The sequence below is a fragment of the Vulpes vulpes genome, chromosome 13 (assembly GCF_048418805.1).
Source record: "Vulpes vulpes isolate BD-2025 chromosome 13, VulVul3, whole genome shotgun sequence".
In the NCBI taxonomy this organism is placed as follows: domain Eukaryota; kingdom Metazoa; phylum Chordata; class Mammalia; order Carnivora; family Canidae; genus Vulpes; species Vulpes vulpes.
This window is the reverse complement of record NC_132792.1, coordinates 132,129,967-132,147,543: the sequence shown is the minus strand read 5'-3', so window position 1 is coordinate 132,147,543 and position 17,577 is coordinate 132,129,967. Positions and strand designations below refer to the sequence as shown.

Sequence of the window (17,577 nt, the reverse complement as noted above, 5' to 3'; positions counted from 1 at the left end):
ACAAAAACATCCAATGGTCAGTCTTACAAATGCAATGGCTTATTCAAATTGCACATGGTTAGACAGTTGGTTTTCAAAGAGGTATTCTGAGTTTGATGTCAGGGGCCCGCTGCCCATGAAGCATCTCAGGAGTTCAGGCCACCTTACATGGTTGTCCATTAGTCCAAAGCTTCCCACTGGGATAACACTTCTGCATACAGCAGAAGAGTTTGGAGTTGCCCATCTGGACATGATGGGGAGGATCGACTCAGCTGCTACAGATGATCCAAAAAGCTCTATGTTTTTCATGACTCATTTTATACCCTTATTGTAGTCCATCTCTGGATGAGCTCAACTGTCTTGTCAGCACTTTATCTGCACAGCGGCCCTGTTCTGCAGCTTCAGCCAGTAAACACTGCCTTTAAGTATCCTTCATGTAAGGAGATGTAACACATTTATTGAGCTGCTTAGGCATTTCTCTTACACAACTCTACAAACAACCTCCACTTCTGTCTGAGATCTGAGCTCTTTATTTACTATCCACTTGGCCTTGAGCCCATCCTTATTCTACTGCAGTATCACTGGCCCCTGAGCAAGACCCAAAGTGTCATAACCCACACAGCAGTCACCCACAACCTACTACTGGCACAATTCAGTCATCTCTAGCACGCTTATTTCCTCTTTAATGTGAACACAGCAGTTTTTCAAGTATCAGCTGATGATTTTGACAATATAAATATGTACTCATAATCATGAACTGTCATTAATAACTTCCCTGAAACTTCAGAAACTCAGCAGCAGATATGATATCAGAACTCACCGGATCTGTCAGCCTCTCCCTCTGGGCCTGGGTCCTCTGCCCGTGCCCAACGGAGCCTGTTCGCGTCGACTGTCCGGACTGCCCCATCCCAACTTTCTACCCTTTGAAAACACCAAGAATAGGGGATCCCTGGGTGGCGCAGCGGTTTAGCGCCTGCCTTTGGCCCAGGGCGCGATCCTGGAGACCTGGGATCGAATCCCACGTCGGGGTCCCGGTGCATGGAGCCTGCTTCTCCCTCTGCCTGTGTTTCTGCCTTTCTCTCTCTCTCTCTCTCTCTCTCTCTGTGCGCCTATCATAAATAAATAAATTAAAAAAAAAAGTACATAGAATAATCTTATAAAAAAAAAAAAAAGAAAACACCAAGAATAATGTCCCTGCATCAGTTTTTACTAGAGCCAATCACCTGTCATGCCTGGAACTGGGAACGTACCCAGATTGCTCTTAGCCCCAATAATCATGAAGTCCACATCTATAAGAAGAACGGGAGCCAGTGGGTAAAAGCTCATGAACTCAAGGAGCACAACGGACACATCACAGGTATCGACTGGGCTCCCAAGAGTGACCGCATCGTCACTTGTGGGCAGACCGCAATGCCTATGTCTGGAGTCAGAAAGATGGTGTCTGGAAGCCAACCCTGGTGATCCTGAGAATTAATCGTGCAGCGACTTTTGTCAAATGGTCCCCGCTAGGGAACAAATTTGCTGTGGGACGTGGAGCACGACTCATTTCTGTTTGTTACTTCGAGTCTGAAAATGACTGGTGGGTAAGCAAGCACGTTAAAAAGCCAAATCGGGGCATCCCTGGGTGGCTCAACCGCTGCCTTTGGCCGGGGTCGGGGTCCTGGAGTCCTGGGATCGAGTCCCACGTCGGGCTCCCTGCATGGGGCCTGCTTCTCCCTCTGCCTGTGTCTCTGCCTCTCTCTCTCATAAATAAATAAAATCTTAAAAAAAAAAAAAAAGCCTATTCGCTCCATGGTCCTCAGCTTGGATTGGCATCCCAACAATGTTTGCGGCAGCAGGATCGTGTGATTTCAAGTGCAGAGTGTTTTCTGCCTACATTAAAATAAAGAAAGAAGAAAGAAGAAAGAAAGAAAGAAAGAAAGAAAGAAAGAAAGAAAGAAAGAAAGAAATGGATGCAAAGCCAGCCAGTACGCCCTGGGAAGGCAGGATGCCTTTTGGTCAGCTGATGTCAGAGTTTGGTGGCAGTGGCCCTGGTGGCTGGGTGCATGGGGTCGTCTTCTCTGCCAGTGGGAGCCGCCTGGCCTGGGTCAGCCCCACAGGACTGTATCTGTTGCTGATGCCTCAGAAGCGTGCAGGTCTCAACTCTGAAAACAGTTCCTGCCCCTCCTGAGTGTGTCATTTGTCTCGGAGAACAGCGTTGTAGTGGCAGGCCATGACTGCTGCCCAATGCTGTTTAACTATGATGACCATGGCTGCTTGACCTTCCTCTCCAAACTAGACATTCGGAAACAGAGCATCCAGCGCAACGTGTCTGCCGTGGAGCGCTCCAGAAACATGGACCAGAGGGCCTCAACCCAAGGCCGCAACACAGCCTCGGAGATGCTGCACCAAAACGGCATCACTCAAGTGTCTATTTATGAGGTGGACAAGCAAGACTGTCACAAATTTTGCACTACTGGCATCGATGGGGCCATGACAATTTGGGATTTCAAGACCTTAGAGTCTTCCATCCAGGGCCTTCGGTTAATGTGAAGCTGAGTGAGCCTCCCAGATCCAGCATGACAAACTGACAGACTGACAAACTGACAAAATGTGCTGACACAGCCCCACCGTATGCATGGTGGTGAGCAGAGCCAGCCGCAAGGAAACACTGAAGTCACATTTGGCGCCAATATCATTTGTGTGTTTTTTTGTTTGAATATAAGTGGTGACAGTGTTGGTTTTTTAAAAGCAGCAGTGATTTGGGGTTTATTTTGTTTGTTTGTTTGTTTTTACTATTTCTTTCCATTCTTGACCAAAGCTTCTTTTTAAGTAGTTTATTATGGAAAATTGTCACACTAACTTAAAGGAAACGGTGGGAAGTATGTAAATTGTCTGCTAAACAATTAAATAAAAATACTGAATGTGAAAAAAAAAAAAAAGGAACTCACCCTAACTATGGTTGTTCAGTGCTATGCAAATCATCTTGAATTGCTCAGTGTTGCCCAGAGAGGTGATTTGTTTTTCTTTTGTGTAAAATATCATTCAACTAAAAAATCTAACCTTAATGAAGAGCTACATTAAAGACATAGGGTTGAAAACAGGCTGAAATCACAGTGATGCCCAGAATGGAAGGTACTGAAATCAAATACTTCACAGCAGAGGGCAATCAGACTCAGTCTAAGCAAAAAATGACTTTGCTCTTACAGAAAAATTGTATCTAACTCTCACTTTAGTGAAAGGTCATTTTCAAAAGCAATATGTTAAGTTCCTATGAAATTTAAAACTGTAAACTGTAAAAGTAATATTTATTTTTCCATTTTCCTTTGTAAATGAGTGTAAGATTGGCAGTGTGTAAAGAAGTGAATCCTCATTCAGGGATCTTGTTCCTCTGACTTAAATTTATTCCTAAGAGAACAGATAGCAACAAAGGTCAGACACAGTCACTGCAATAAAATCTTTGGTGGAACCACTTGAGCTAGTATCCCAATGTTTATAATCTGATTTTTTGGGCTTCATTTACCACAGAGGTGATTAAAGGCTTCAATTCATCTCCTTCCTGTAGCATGCCTCATGGGGAGAATACGTTGTCCCTAGTGATGTTTAAATAGTTCTCCAGCTGGTGGGTTTCTAAAGGTGTTTCTCAACCTTTTTATAACCTCTGCCCCTCTTTGATAAAGAAAAATCTCATGTTTCTCTGGAAATTATTTTATGCCCTGCCTGTTAAAGAGAAAGACCGCGATGAGTGAGAAAGAGGGAGGATGGCCCATTTGTTTTCTGTTTTCTGTGTTTCTTCATGGGCCACAAAGATTATATATGAAACCTTTTCTGTAGCTTTTGAAAAATCTTTTCTGTTTATTTGCTGTTAGATATTGAAAAATAGAATATGGAACATGTTTTATATAAACTATGTATGTTCCATACTTTGCTTCTATTACCCCTCTCTAGATATGCAAGACTATATAGCAACTTGCCCTGATAAATGGAAATAACATTGTTTCTCAAATGTTAAATTAAATGAAAACTAAATTTTTGAGGCAGAGGATATGTTTTTAGCCTCTCTGAGGATAAAAATATGAATTTTTCAAATTATAATCTAGTATTTTAGCTCTTTAACAATCAGTTTTAGTACGAGATGGGCAATAATCAATTTCAGAAGACAATGGAAACACTATTGTGTCATTTTCTACTTTCCAGCCAAATGAAGGAATTCCTAGAAGACATCTTCAAACTATTAATAATCACTAACAAGTTATATTCTGATGACTATTGTGCTTTCAGCTCTTTTTGCCTTCTCTAGATGGTAAAGTATTCAATTGTCTGATGAAAATACATATAGGTATCCTTTATCCATATCAAATCATCTCCTATTATTATTGGTGAAATCTACTTTTTATTCTAGTCCTGAATTTCATATGGTTACCAGTAATCAGTCATTTTACTTGGAAAACTAGAAGCTTTATATGGATCTTCTGCACTTGTGAGGCCCTTTCACCTCCAATGATAGGACATTGCTCTTTTATGTTTAGCCAACATAATCTCTTGTTAGAACAAATTATTTTAAGATTTGTGTGGAATCAGAAAAGACCCCGAATAGCCAGGGGAATTTTAAAAAAGAAAACTATAGCTGGGGGCATCACAATGCCAGATTTCAGGTTGTGCTACAAAGCTGTGGTCATCAAGACAGTGTGGTACTGGCACAAAAACAGACACATAGATCAATGGAACAGAATAGAGAATCCAGAAGTGGACCCTCAACTTTATGGTCAACTAATATTCGATAAAGGAGGAAAGACTATCCACTGGAAGAAAGACAGTCTCTTCAATAAATGGTGCTGGGAAAATTGGACATCCACATGCAGAAGAATGAAACTAGACCACTCTCTTTCACCATGCACAAAGATAAACTCAAAATGGATGAAAGATCTAAATGTGAGACAAGATTCCATCAAAATCCTAGAGGAGAACACAGGCAACACCCTTTTTGAACTTGGCCACAGTAACTTCTTGCAAGATACATCCACGAAGGCAAAAGAAACAAAAGCAAAAATGAACTATTGGGACTTCTCTTGTAAAATTCTTTTGGTTACATCTCTGATCCCTTCAAGAAGGCACTTTTTAAAAAATATTTTGCTATGAGTCAGAAACTGTGTTAAGCATTCATTCTCATGTGCCCCCCAATCCCATAGCAGCCTACTGTTATAGTCAGTGTCTTCTGCAAGGTCAATCAGCTAGTAAGTGGTAGAGCCAGAATTCAAACCCAGATCCATCTAAGTCCAAAGCCTATGGTCTGCAGTCTGCATATAGCCTTCAGAAGTGATACTTGACTCTTCTTACAGCATTCTCTGTATCCTCATTGAATTACTTTTGGAGCCAATTAATTTACTTGATTTATCTTGTCTGAATGTTGGATAAATATCTCATACCACCTTGGACAATATGCAGGTCACTTGTCGATGTTCCCATTCTTGTGGTTTCCTTTTAGGACCTGAAGACTATTGGTAATCAACTCCCTGTTATAATAATTTGCTCAAGCCTAACTGTCTAGATGTCTTCTTTTATCTCGTAGAGTCTGTTTTTTTTTTTTTTTTTTTTCTTTTGGAATTTCTCCTGTGAATAAGGAGAATAGGGACAGGCTTAGGTTTTTTTTAAACTTAAAATGTTAGGAAGTTGTCAATGGACATTAAAATATTGCTATCTATGCTGGATAAGCAAAGTCTACCCAAGACTACATTTTGATAAACCGGATTTCATATGTGAAAGGCATTGGTGTCACAAGATATGAGGATGGTGATCATTCTCTGGGAGTGCTTTTCTATCTCTGCAAATTGAAAACTGTTGACAGAAAAAAAAAAAGAAAGAGAACTGTTGACAGGAATTTAAGAACCCAAGAGAGTCTTGATGGCAGTGAAAGCTCTGTATATTAAAATACACTACTTGGAATTTCTTTAGTGAGGGTAACCAAATTTGAGGACCACTTCATTTTTCTTAGGTATCTTATATCCTTAGCAACAATACCGGTTCACTTGGTGGAATTTGGTCCTGGGAATTTGTGATGATGAAAATAATTAATATTGCTATATTCTAAAGCTAAGAGGTAAAATCACATGTGACAATTTCGACCTTTTTTCCCCCCTCAAAGTACTGGCACAAAGTTAGTTGAATTTCACAAAGTACACCCATTGAAATTCAGCCATTTCTGAAATGAGAGAAGGTGTCATTTTAAATGCTAAATGATGCATTTCCTCTGGAAAAGATGCAAAAGAATAAATAAATGTTAACATAAAGAATTTGATATCCTAGTTAACAGCAAAATTTAAGAAAATTTCCCAAAGAAGACATAGAGATGGCCAACACACACGTGAAAAGATGCTCAACATCATTGATATTACGTTACAACTGTCAGAATGCCTAAAATCAACAACACAAGAAACAGTAAGTGCTAATGAGGATGTGGAGAAAGGGGAATCATCTTGCACTGTTTTTTTTTTTTTAAGATTTTATTTATTTATTTATGACAGACACAGAGGGAGGGAGGGAGGAAGGGAGGGAGAGAGAGAAGCAGGCTCTATGCAGGGAGGCCGCCATGGGACTCGATCCTGGTCTCCAGGATCATACCCCGGGGCCGAGGGCGGTGCTAAACCACTGAGCCACCGGGGCTCAGTGCACCTTATTTTGCACTGTTTGTGGGAATGCAAAGTGGCCACGCTGGAGAATAGTATGGAGTTTCATCAAAAGTTAAAAATAGAGCTGCCCTATAATCCAGCAGTTGCACTACTAGGTATTTACCCAAAGGATACAAAAATACTAATTCAAAGGGATACATGCACCCTGATATTTAAAGCAGCATTATCTCTACAAAAGTCAAATTATGGAAACAACCCAACTGTCCATTGACTGATCAATAGATAAAAGAAAATGTGGGAGATACATGTATATGTAATGGAATATTAGTCATAAAAAGAATGAAATCTCACCATTTGCAACAACATGGATGGAGCTAGAGAATATTATGATAAGTGAAATATCCAGAGAAAGACAAATACCATATGATTTCACGCATGTGTGGAATTTAACAAACAAAACAAACAAGCAAAGAGAAAAAAGGGAGGGGGGTAAGCAAATCAAGAAACAGACTCTTCAACTGTAGAAAATAAACTAATGTTTACCAGGGGGAGGTAGATGAGGGGATGAGTAAAATAGGTTATGGGGATTAAGGCATGCACTTGCTGAGATGAGCACCAGGTATTGTATGGAATTGTTGAATCACTGTATCATACACCTGAAACTAATATGACATTGTATATTAACTAACTGGAATTTAAATAAAAACTTTAAAAAAATTTTTAAGAAAATACAGGGACAAATAGAAATAATAAAGTTTTAAAGGCCAACATTTTATGAATTCAAATATCTGATACATGTTCTTCCACTTAAAACTAGGTAGTAAATGGAATGTCAGGTTATATCAATGGAGTAATTCTATTGTTAGAAAGTTCAAATTCTAAGCTTAAACTGCATTATAAGTTTAAACTGAAATATTTAACATAAGTTGGTTCAAAAATACTGGTAGTATTTTTAAGTAGGTGTCATGGAATTATTAGCCAACTGAGTGGTCCTCTATAAAATTTTAAATTAAATTTATTTTGTTTGTTAATATAGGAAAAGTTAGTTTCAGAGGAGGTTTTCCCTATTAAAAATGGGAACTAAGGAATAAATAAGTTTAATAGTAATTAGAAATTATTTGTTGAGTTCTGACATTTGGAAATGTAATTAAATTATTTTTTTCCAACCAGCTCCATATCTCTAAATTCTTACTAGATCCATGACTATGTTGCAGAAGGATATTGCTTTTTTTTTCCGAAAGACATACTTTTTTATTTTGAAAATATAATATAGCCTCCTGGAAGTAGTCCTACTAAATGAATGTTGTACACAATCTTAAGTTATTTTGATCTTATTAAAATGGAAGTATTTCACTGTTATTTATGTAATGTGTGTTAGGATGTGGGAAAGATACAAAGCTAATTTCCATCCTTAATCTCCCAGGAAATACCATATGGTTGGAATTCTTTATTTTTGAGTAGTGCTATTTGCCTTTTACAAGGAATACTACTTGCCACATCTTCATTTTATACTAATAATTCTATGACACAGGGCAGATGAGAAAGCTGAGCAAAGATATCATGTAGAATCATTTTGTTGTATAACAGTTAGTTGTTATGGGAACAAACATTAGATCCAGAGTCTTCTGATCCCAAGCCAGAGGAGAAAAGTCTAAACCAGAAGTCTGAAAGAAGGGCTCTAGTCCTGGTTAACCAGTTACCAGCTGGGTAGCTTTGGATCAGTCACTAATTCTAGGCCCTCAGTTCCTCCAACTGTATAATAACTGAATTGAAGTAGATGATCTCTAATACTCCTTCTAGTTCTAAAGTTCTGAGGTGGCAGGAAGTACTTTTTCTAAGAAAGTAATGTGACAATCTGCAACAAAGGCCATGCTGTTTAAAGGCATAGTTTCTTCCTCAACTTTCTCTTCCTGGGTTAATATTCTTGTTTCTTTCTGTGAATCCAAACAGAACTGAGTTTTTCTAAAGAGGTACCTGTTCTTCTTTCTGCCTAATTCACTTCATTATAGGCCAGTTCTTTCAGCATCTTCTTTAACAATTCACTACTGCACTTCCCATTTCTAGGACTTCTTTTTCAGAAGTATATCTGTATTTTTTGAACACATTTAAACTTCTTTGCATTGGAAAACTCTGAATTCTCTTCAGCAGTAGCACTTGCTCTCATAGGACTCATTGTAAAGATTTAATATCACTTCCACATCATCTTCCATGACCTCATTAAGACTATCTAGTTGTATGAACTATGGAGTGTTGGGAATTTGAGGCATATCAAGTTCAAGACTAAGGAAATCAGGTCCACTATAAAATTAGACTTCTTTCCACATCCTATTCATATCACTTCCCACTATCATTTTTCAATATTTTTCTTAATCTGGTAGTAGAATGTGCCAAAATCCCTGACATATGCCACCTTCAGATTCAATATCATTGCTGAGCTATAAAATGGAAAGTATTTCATTGGGTTTCATTGGGTTTCACCCAGCCCATTTTGGATACACAATCACTTCTTGTTGCATTGACTCCTGAATGAATTTATGTCGAGCAGAAGAAACTTAAAATTTAATATTTGCCGCCAAAGACTCCAAGTTTATGGAGTGAGCAGGGGTATTGTTCAGGAGTAGCAGTGCTTTCTTTGAAAGGTTATCACTCTTGCATTACCTAGTAACAATTAAGCAATAATGACAAATCAACCACTCACTGAATATTTCAAATAACTCCTGTTGTTCTGTTTGAATAGCATAATACCAGCAAGTGTGATTTGCTCTTAGCCCATTCATATTGGATAGTATTCTATATGATGAATAAGCTGGAGTTTTAAATTATCTGTTGAGTCTCTTTTAAGCAAGAGAAGGAGGTGGTCTGTGTGTCTGCCTTAAAGCCAGGCACAGTCCTTTTTTTTTTTTTTTTTTTAACTTTTTACATGCACCAAACATCATACAGGAAGGTATCTGTTTCCATGAGGACCGGTTTCATCTGTGTTAAAAGCAAATGGCAGAGGACGTTCACCAATTTCTGTTATAAACTTAACAAGTGGGGATCCCTGGGTGGCTCAGTGGTTTGGCGCCTGCCTTTGGCCCAGGGCGCGATCCTGGAGACCCGGGATCGAGTCCCACGTCGGGCTCCCGGTGCATGGAGCCTGCTTCTCCCTCTGCCTGTGTCTCTGCCTCTCTCTCTCTCTCTCTCTCTCTCTCTCTGTGTGACTATCATAAATAAATAAAGAAAAAAAATATTTAAAAAAATAAACTTAAAAAGTTCAGGAAATTTCTCTACTGTTGTCTAATCTGTATTTATTCCCTATTTTAATTTTGGTGCTAGACAAGTGTCCGTAACATTGAAGTCAGTTAACCAGGTCTGCTGTTTAAAATTCCTTTGGTTGTACTCTTATATCACATAAACTGAGTGCATTGTTTATTAATGCTCAAAAGTATCAAGTTTAGTAGAAAGGGCACTGACATAATCTGTTCAGATACAACTGTGGGATGTATGCAGTGATAGTGGTGTTGATGCGTGTATGTGTGCTTATGTGTATGAGTTCACATAGGTAGAGGGATTTAAGGCTGTACTTTTTTTTTTCTTTTTTAAGATTTTATTTATTTATTCATGAGAGACACACACAGAGAGAGAGAGAGGCAGAGACATAGGCAGAGGGAGAAGCTGGCTCCGTGCAGGGAGCCTGATGTGGGACTGGATCTCGGGACTCCAGGATCACACCCTGGGCTGAAGGCAGGCGCTAAACCGCTGAGCCACCCAGGGATCCCAAGGCTGTACTTCTGTACCAGGTAACCAAAACCTTATAAAAATTTCACTGACGATATTACATATTGATTTGGGTGTGTCCTCAGCCTCACTGGAACATATTATGCCCCATGAGAAAGTCTGGCTGTGCAATGCTCTTTGACTCCTTCTTTTGGAAGACTTTTTCTGATGAGTCAGGTTAATTCCAACCTGACAGTCACCTTCAGAGTTCCAGTCAGAAGCCATCTCTTTGGTGAAAACTTCCCTGACATTTCCAAATTCCAGGCCAAACTAATAGCTTTCTTTTGGGTGCTTAGTGCGTTTTACCCACTTGTGACAAACATTACAGTGGGTGTTTACACATTGTCTCTCCAGGTATATTGTGTCTTATTTGATGGTAGCAATTTTATTTTATACAATAGAGGCCATATAGCAATTTAGGGAGAATCTGAGCTTCCAAGCCAGACCTGGTTTCAAATCCATTTCACTGCTACGTTGTCTTTAATTAAGTACTCAAAGATTAGTCTCAGTTATTTTATATGGAAAATAGGGATATGAATGTCTAATTCCAGAAGGTTTTTTGATAATTGCTAAAAGTCCCTCATGTATTACATTTCCTTTTATCTTACCTAAAGTCTAGTGCCTGCCAGAAACACAAGAAGCATTCGATATTCTAATGTCCTTTGACCTACAATATCCTGATAATCTAAAGTCTGACCCCTTCCTTTCAAAAGAAGTTGGTTCTTGTTCTTGGCAATGGCCAGGCTTCATACCAGGGATATTCATAAAGACCATAATTAGGGAGTTAACCATTTAGAAACCTATAAAAATGATGTCATTTATCTGTAATTTGTGTATTCTGTATGATGAACAATAACTCTGGAGTAGTTACTATATGCATGCCAATTGTGCCAGCTGCTATAAAGATTTAATCTAGTGGATGGAAAAGATTTTTAAATTAAATTTAAGAATACAACTAAATAAAGTTAAGTACAGTGAAGAAAAACAAGAGCTGAGATTCTGAGTTCCTTTCCAAATCTAAACTACATGATCCAATGTCTAAATTTCCAGAAAAGTGAGAAACTGATCCCCAAATTGAAAATTTGGAAATGGAAATTTCAAAATCCTTTGTAAATTTGTTCAACACTACTTATTTAATATTATGTTCCATTCCTTTCTGATTGGCCTATCTAGTCAGAGTCTCCTGGTGGCCTGGTCAGCATCCCTGTCTCCATGCAGATAAGTTTCCTTTACCTGGAACCTTTTTCATACCACTACTTAAATTGCTCTTAATTATCTTGCCTAAGTTCCACAATTATAGAATGATCTGGTGAGACTATATGATCCTTAAGATTTCACAGCTTTAAAATATTTTGATTTCTTTAACCCTGCTAATGAAGGAAAAGAATAGATTGTGCTCCCTCCCTTTTTGCTTCTGAATTATATTTTCGGTGGTTGGTTATCATGATGAACTGTTTTTAGCTTTTCCTGGTCTCAGTGCTCCAAACAGAAGAAGCTGGAATGTAGGGCATGCATTACATGAAAAGTGAAATGTTTTGAAAGGGCTTTGAAGTGTTGAATAGGAATATTGTATTAAGAACATTCCACCAAATGGAAGAAGCCTGCAAACTGGACAAGCTGTGGATGTGCAGATGGTATTACTAACCATCAGTCAAGTAGAGAACACAGCCTATGTGTACAGATCGATATGTCATGTCTTTATACATTGGGATGTACCAAGAAGTTGTCAGCAGTTGTTATCTCTGTATGTATTGCTTCCAAGGAGAATAGTCAAATTGCCCGTGTTACACAGCCTAGAAGTTTCGGTTTTGTCTGTACCAATACGAATGAATTTACTTAAGATGCCTCATATGAGAGAGGATGCTTCTTTCACAAATGCAAATTGCCATAAAATCATAGGTTGGTTTGTGGATGATTTGGGGGCAGCAGAGGGGTGGAAAGGAAGATCCTCTAACTTTATCATTCTTTTAAAAATCTCCTTTATCCTAGAATCAGACAATCTACAAACTGTAATAATCCAGTGAGCTCCCTATTACCCCACAACATTTATGGCTAGAATGTGGGCAAATAGCTCTCCTTCAATCAACAGTAATGTTAAAGAATAGAAGAGTGTCTTTTAGGTAGGTATGACCATGAGTCAGACAGCCATTTGGAATATTACAGAGAGGTGTTATTTCTCAGAGATAAGGAACAAAGAGGTCTTAATATCCGGCTCAGCTAGGGCAGGAAATTGCCTACTTCCTGAGCTAGAGTGGTAGAGGCTGTGGGATGGGAGCCAGATATTGGAGGGAGGAGGCAAGTAAGCACTGGAGACCTCAGGATTTTATCGTCAGGCACATGGACTTTGTTTCAGAATGTCAAGAACTCATTTTGCACAGAAAGATGCTGGGCAAAGAATTAATTACACTAAAGCATTTTTATAAATGCCATAGATGGACGTTAATTCTCACATAGAGTATATTGTGCTTAGAGGTTTACGTTTTCATTCCTGAACCTCCGCGGTCCATGGTATGAGACAACATTTTAATTTTAAAGTCTATCAATTATCCTGTTAATTCTAAATTCCACTATAAAAGTGTAAAGTACCAGGTTGACCTTACATCCCTAGTCCTAATTACATACATGTGTTTTTATAGACCTTCCATCCAACTCCAATGACACTACAAACTAGTTTGCAAACCACTTAACCCCTCCAGCTTTCTTTTCCTTGTTTGTAAATCAAGAGTGTTGAACTAGATGAGCTCAAAGTTTTGGGTTCTTCAGAAAAGTGACAAAAATCCCAAAAGTATAAGGTTCTATGGTGGAAAAGGGAAATCCTTGGGATCCTAGATACCTGAGTTCAAACCTCTGCAGGTCCAGTTCTTAATGTGTGACATTGGGAACATTCTTTAATCTCTTCAAGCTAGTTTCAACATTTGTAACTGGAATAAAACCTGAGTTTTATGGTTGTTATAAAATTAAATGACATAGGGTATTAAAGTGTCTGGCAGACATGTATTTAGTAGCTGTTCTTTTTCCCTCCCTTCTCTTCTTCCAGCATTATGTAGACTTAATAGATTTTACTACCATTTATTTGAAAAAAGCCCAAGTTCAGATGGTAATGTTTAAAGAAAAGAAGCAAAAGATTAATTTTACAGGAGCATCTAAAGGTGGGTTGAATTCTGACAAGCAAAAATGAGGATGAGGGACATTCTACACAGGAAAATATAACCAAAATCATAGTGGCTCTGAAAAAAAGGTATATGTGGAGAATGGTAGGAGTCTGATACTACTGAAATATGGACTATAGTGGCCAGAGTTAAGATACATATTTTATGTGTTCCTCTCAGTCTATCAGTTAATTTTTACTTAAATGTTTATATATTATACACAATACCCTGTATCCTTTTTTTTCTTTTAAAAACGTATCTTGGAGATCATCCCATATCTATATATAAAATTCTTTTTTTTAACTTTAACATATATTATTATATGTATAACACCACAATTATATTAGGAGTACTCTATTTTGGAAAGTATTTAGGTGGTTACCATATTTGCTTTTCCATACAAAGTTGCAGTGAATAATCTTGTGTATATATATCCCTTTATACATGTGTGATAAGATAGAGTGCTAAGTATGAAATTGCCAGTTAAAGGGTATGTGTATTTGTAATTTTGGTTATTATGGTCAGAACACCGTGCAACCAGGTTTTATTGATTTCAATGCACATAGTATTTCTCTGATTTCTAGCCGAAACAGAAGTATCATACTTTCTGAATTTTGCCAAAATTTTAGGTAAAAAAATGCTATCATAGTGCTTTAAAATAGCAATCCTGAGCATTTTGTCATGTATTGAACCATTGTCTATATTTTCTTTACTGTAATCTATCTGTTTACAGTATATACTCACTAGGCTAATGGATTGTTAGTTTTTTTTCTTTATTGATTAATAGAAATTATTTATATATTAGACAAATTAGTGTTTTGTTTCTTATGCAAACAATTTCAATTTTTTTGTTTGATCTTGACTTTGATTATTGTGATTCTTGCCATACAAAATGCTTTTAAAGTAAATTTTTATATAGTCAAACATCAATTTTGTATGGGTTCTGGATTTTGTTTGTACTTACAAAACCTTTTCTCCCTTGAGGGAATAATTTTTTTCCATGGTTTCTTCTACTACTTTTATGATCTTATTTCTTACACTCAAATTTTTATCAATTTTAAATTTATTCCTGTGAGAGTTATGAACCCAAATTTATATTTTTCAAAGCTATCCAGCTTTCCCATCACAAGTTGTTATATAATTCATATTTTCAATGCCATTTTGAAATGTTTCTTGGATCTTGTATGTATTTGGGTCTACTTCTGGATTTTCTTTTTCTTTTATGAGCTTGTCTGCCTATTCATGTGCAAATAGTGAATTTTAAATTTTTATTCAATTTATAATACATATCGAAACCTGGTTGAAAAGTTTCCTTCTCTGCTTTAGCTTAAAAAAAATTCTAGCTGTTTTTGTTTATTTTTCTTTTTCTTTTTTAAAAAATATTTTATATATTTGACAAGGAGAGAGAGAGAGAGAGAGAGAGAGAGAGAGAAAACACAAGCAGGGAGAAAAGCAGGCAGAGGGAGAGGGAGAAGCAGTCTCCCCACTGAGCAGAGAGCCCAATGCCCAAGACATATATATTCAATTATGACTTGAGCTGAAGGCAAATCTTAACGAACTGAGCCACTCATGTGCCCCCCCCATTTGTTTATTTTTCTAGATGATCTTTAGAGTAGCCCAGTCTCACAGCTACCCTCTAAAACAAATGTATCAAATTTGTTAATTAACTTAGGTGATCTTGATTTTTTACGTATTTTTGGATATTTTGGATATTCCTTTCCAGGTACATTCTATACCTTTTTCTTTATGTGTATGTGTGTATATGCATGTGAATGTGTGTCTGTGTGTTTTGTGATTCTCAAGAGAATTTTTCAACTTTCTTCATATTGATCTTATTTATTTCTAGCTAAATATATACTTGGTTTTTGTGGCTGTTATTACTTTGTTAAGTGGCATCTCCTCTCCTGTATGTAATCTAAGTGGAAGTTGTTTATATGTATAAGGGCTGCCATTGTACTTTAATTTTTTAACCCAGCCATCTTACAGAGTTCTCTTATTGATATTATACTTTTTAAGATTAATTCCCTTGTTTTTTTCCAATTATATAATCATATCATCCACAAGTGATAATTTTACTTTCTTTTCTTTCTATACCCTAGTTTATTTTTCTTATTGAATTGTGTTGGCTAATACTTCTAGGACAACGTGAAATGGAAGTACTGGTAACAAACATTTATGTCTTATCTGTGACTTTAATAAAACATTTTCCCTGAAACAGTTTGTTATTGGTATTTTTAACTTTTTAAAGATTTGGGAGACATACCCCATTAAGTCAGATAATGTTTGAGGTATATACTTCCTTGCATTATCAAATGTAACTATCATTCCCCTTTTATTCAGAGCTTTTAAGTCAAGAACACATAAACAGAGAACAACAGGAAGAAAATAGATCATGTAGTATAATGTGTTTTAGTAGAAGCAATAAAAATAGAAAGTATGACATAAATGACAGAATTAAAACCAAACAAGACTGGCCTCCATAAATATAAGTGGATAAATTAGCTACTAAAAAAGAGCCATATTTGATCATAAAAAATAGCCCAATTTTATGTTTTATATGAATTATGCTTAAAATTGATGTCTTAGAAGAGCTCAAATGAATAATTGATTAAAAAAAAGCCCTCACATCTCTTTAAACTGATAAAAAGATGCTTAACCCCGCCCATAGAAGTGAAACATACAAATTACAATACTAAGATAGCCCTTTCACCTGCCAGATTGGCAAAAATCAAAGTTTAATGGCATGATCTGTTGTTAAAGGTGAGTGAAACAGGTACTCATACAAAATTAGTGAGCATGTACACTGTTAAAACCTTCCTGGAGGCCAATATGGTGATAGTTATCAAATTATAAATGCATACAAGACTTTGTCTTCATGTTTCTATGTGTAGAAATTTACTCTATGAGCACAGTTAATGTGTCTATTTCTGAGGATATTTGTTTCAGTATTGTTTAAGTAGCAAACATTTTTAAACAGTCTAAATGTTTAATAATATGGCCCTAATTAAATGTTATGCACACAAATACAATATAATAATATGAATCCTTTAAAAGGAATAAGGTATAGATACATCATTGTCTCTGAAATACATTTTTAAGTTTAAAGAGCAAAGGTAGCATGTTATAATTGATTGTTAAAATACATGTACCTATGCACATACACAGACTCACACATGCACATATACGCATGCCTACAGTTACATAGGTTATTTCTGTAGGGACAGCTAAGGACTATTCAGAGTGATTTTCTCAGGAGAACTGGATGTCTGGGTGGGGAAACAAAGGTAGGATGCATATCTACTGTTCACAGTATATCCTTCTGTGTTTGTTGAATTTTATGTCATTTGCATTACTTCTTCAAAAAACATTTTTAGGAATGAAGACAAAATAGAGTTATTTCAAATGGATAAAGTCTCAGAAATTTTACTTTCATCATACTTTTGCTGAAAGAAATATTAAAAATATATTCCCACAAAGAAAGAGAGTCAACACTAATGCCTGTTACCATGTTCCAGGCACTATTTTTAGCATTTTCAATATCTCATCAAATTTAATCTTCACAAACATGTGATTAAGTAGGTGCCATTAGTATCCCTATATTACAGATGAGAAGTGGAAATTTTGAGAGATGAGATAGTTTGCTCAAAGTCAGAAGAATAGAAAAGTAGGAGTGTAGTTTTGCATATAGGCAAGCTAATGATAGTATTCCTGTATCCCCAATTAGCTCCTGTTCTACTGTGTCTTCTCATGAAGAGTGGAAGGCAAGAAATAACTGTAAGCAATGGTAAAACACAGTGATCATTCTAGGTAAACATTCTGTTATAATAATTATTGATTTTTAAAACGTACGTCTAAATCTAGATAATGCTGACTTCTTACTCTGGTGGGAGGAGTTTGGGTTTTTAGGAATACTAATCTCATTTTATTTGGGAACAAATAGAAATACTAATTCTTCTTCCCTTTTTTTAAAGCAGGATATATGTATTCAAGGGAAAATAAAAAGGACAATGGATAAAATAATAAAGTATACAGTGAAAATAAAGAGAAATGTTACATAGCCAATGGAAGTTAGGAATGGAGGAAGATGA

At 36.7% G+C, this 17,577-nt stretch overlaps 1 pseudogene; it reads left to right on the top strand.

The window, feature by feature from the left end:
• The first annotated feature begins 1,157 nt into the window (after positions 1 to 1,157).
• LOC112923451 (actin-related protein 2/3 complex subunit 1A-like) lies at positions 1,158 to 2,591 on the top strand (annotated as a pseudogene).
• The last annotated feature ends 14,986 nt before the right edge of the window (positions 2,592 to 17,577 follow it).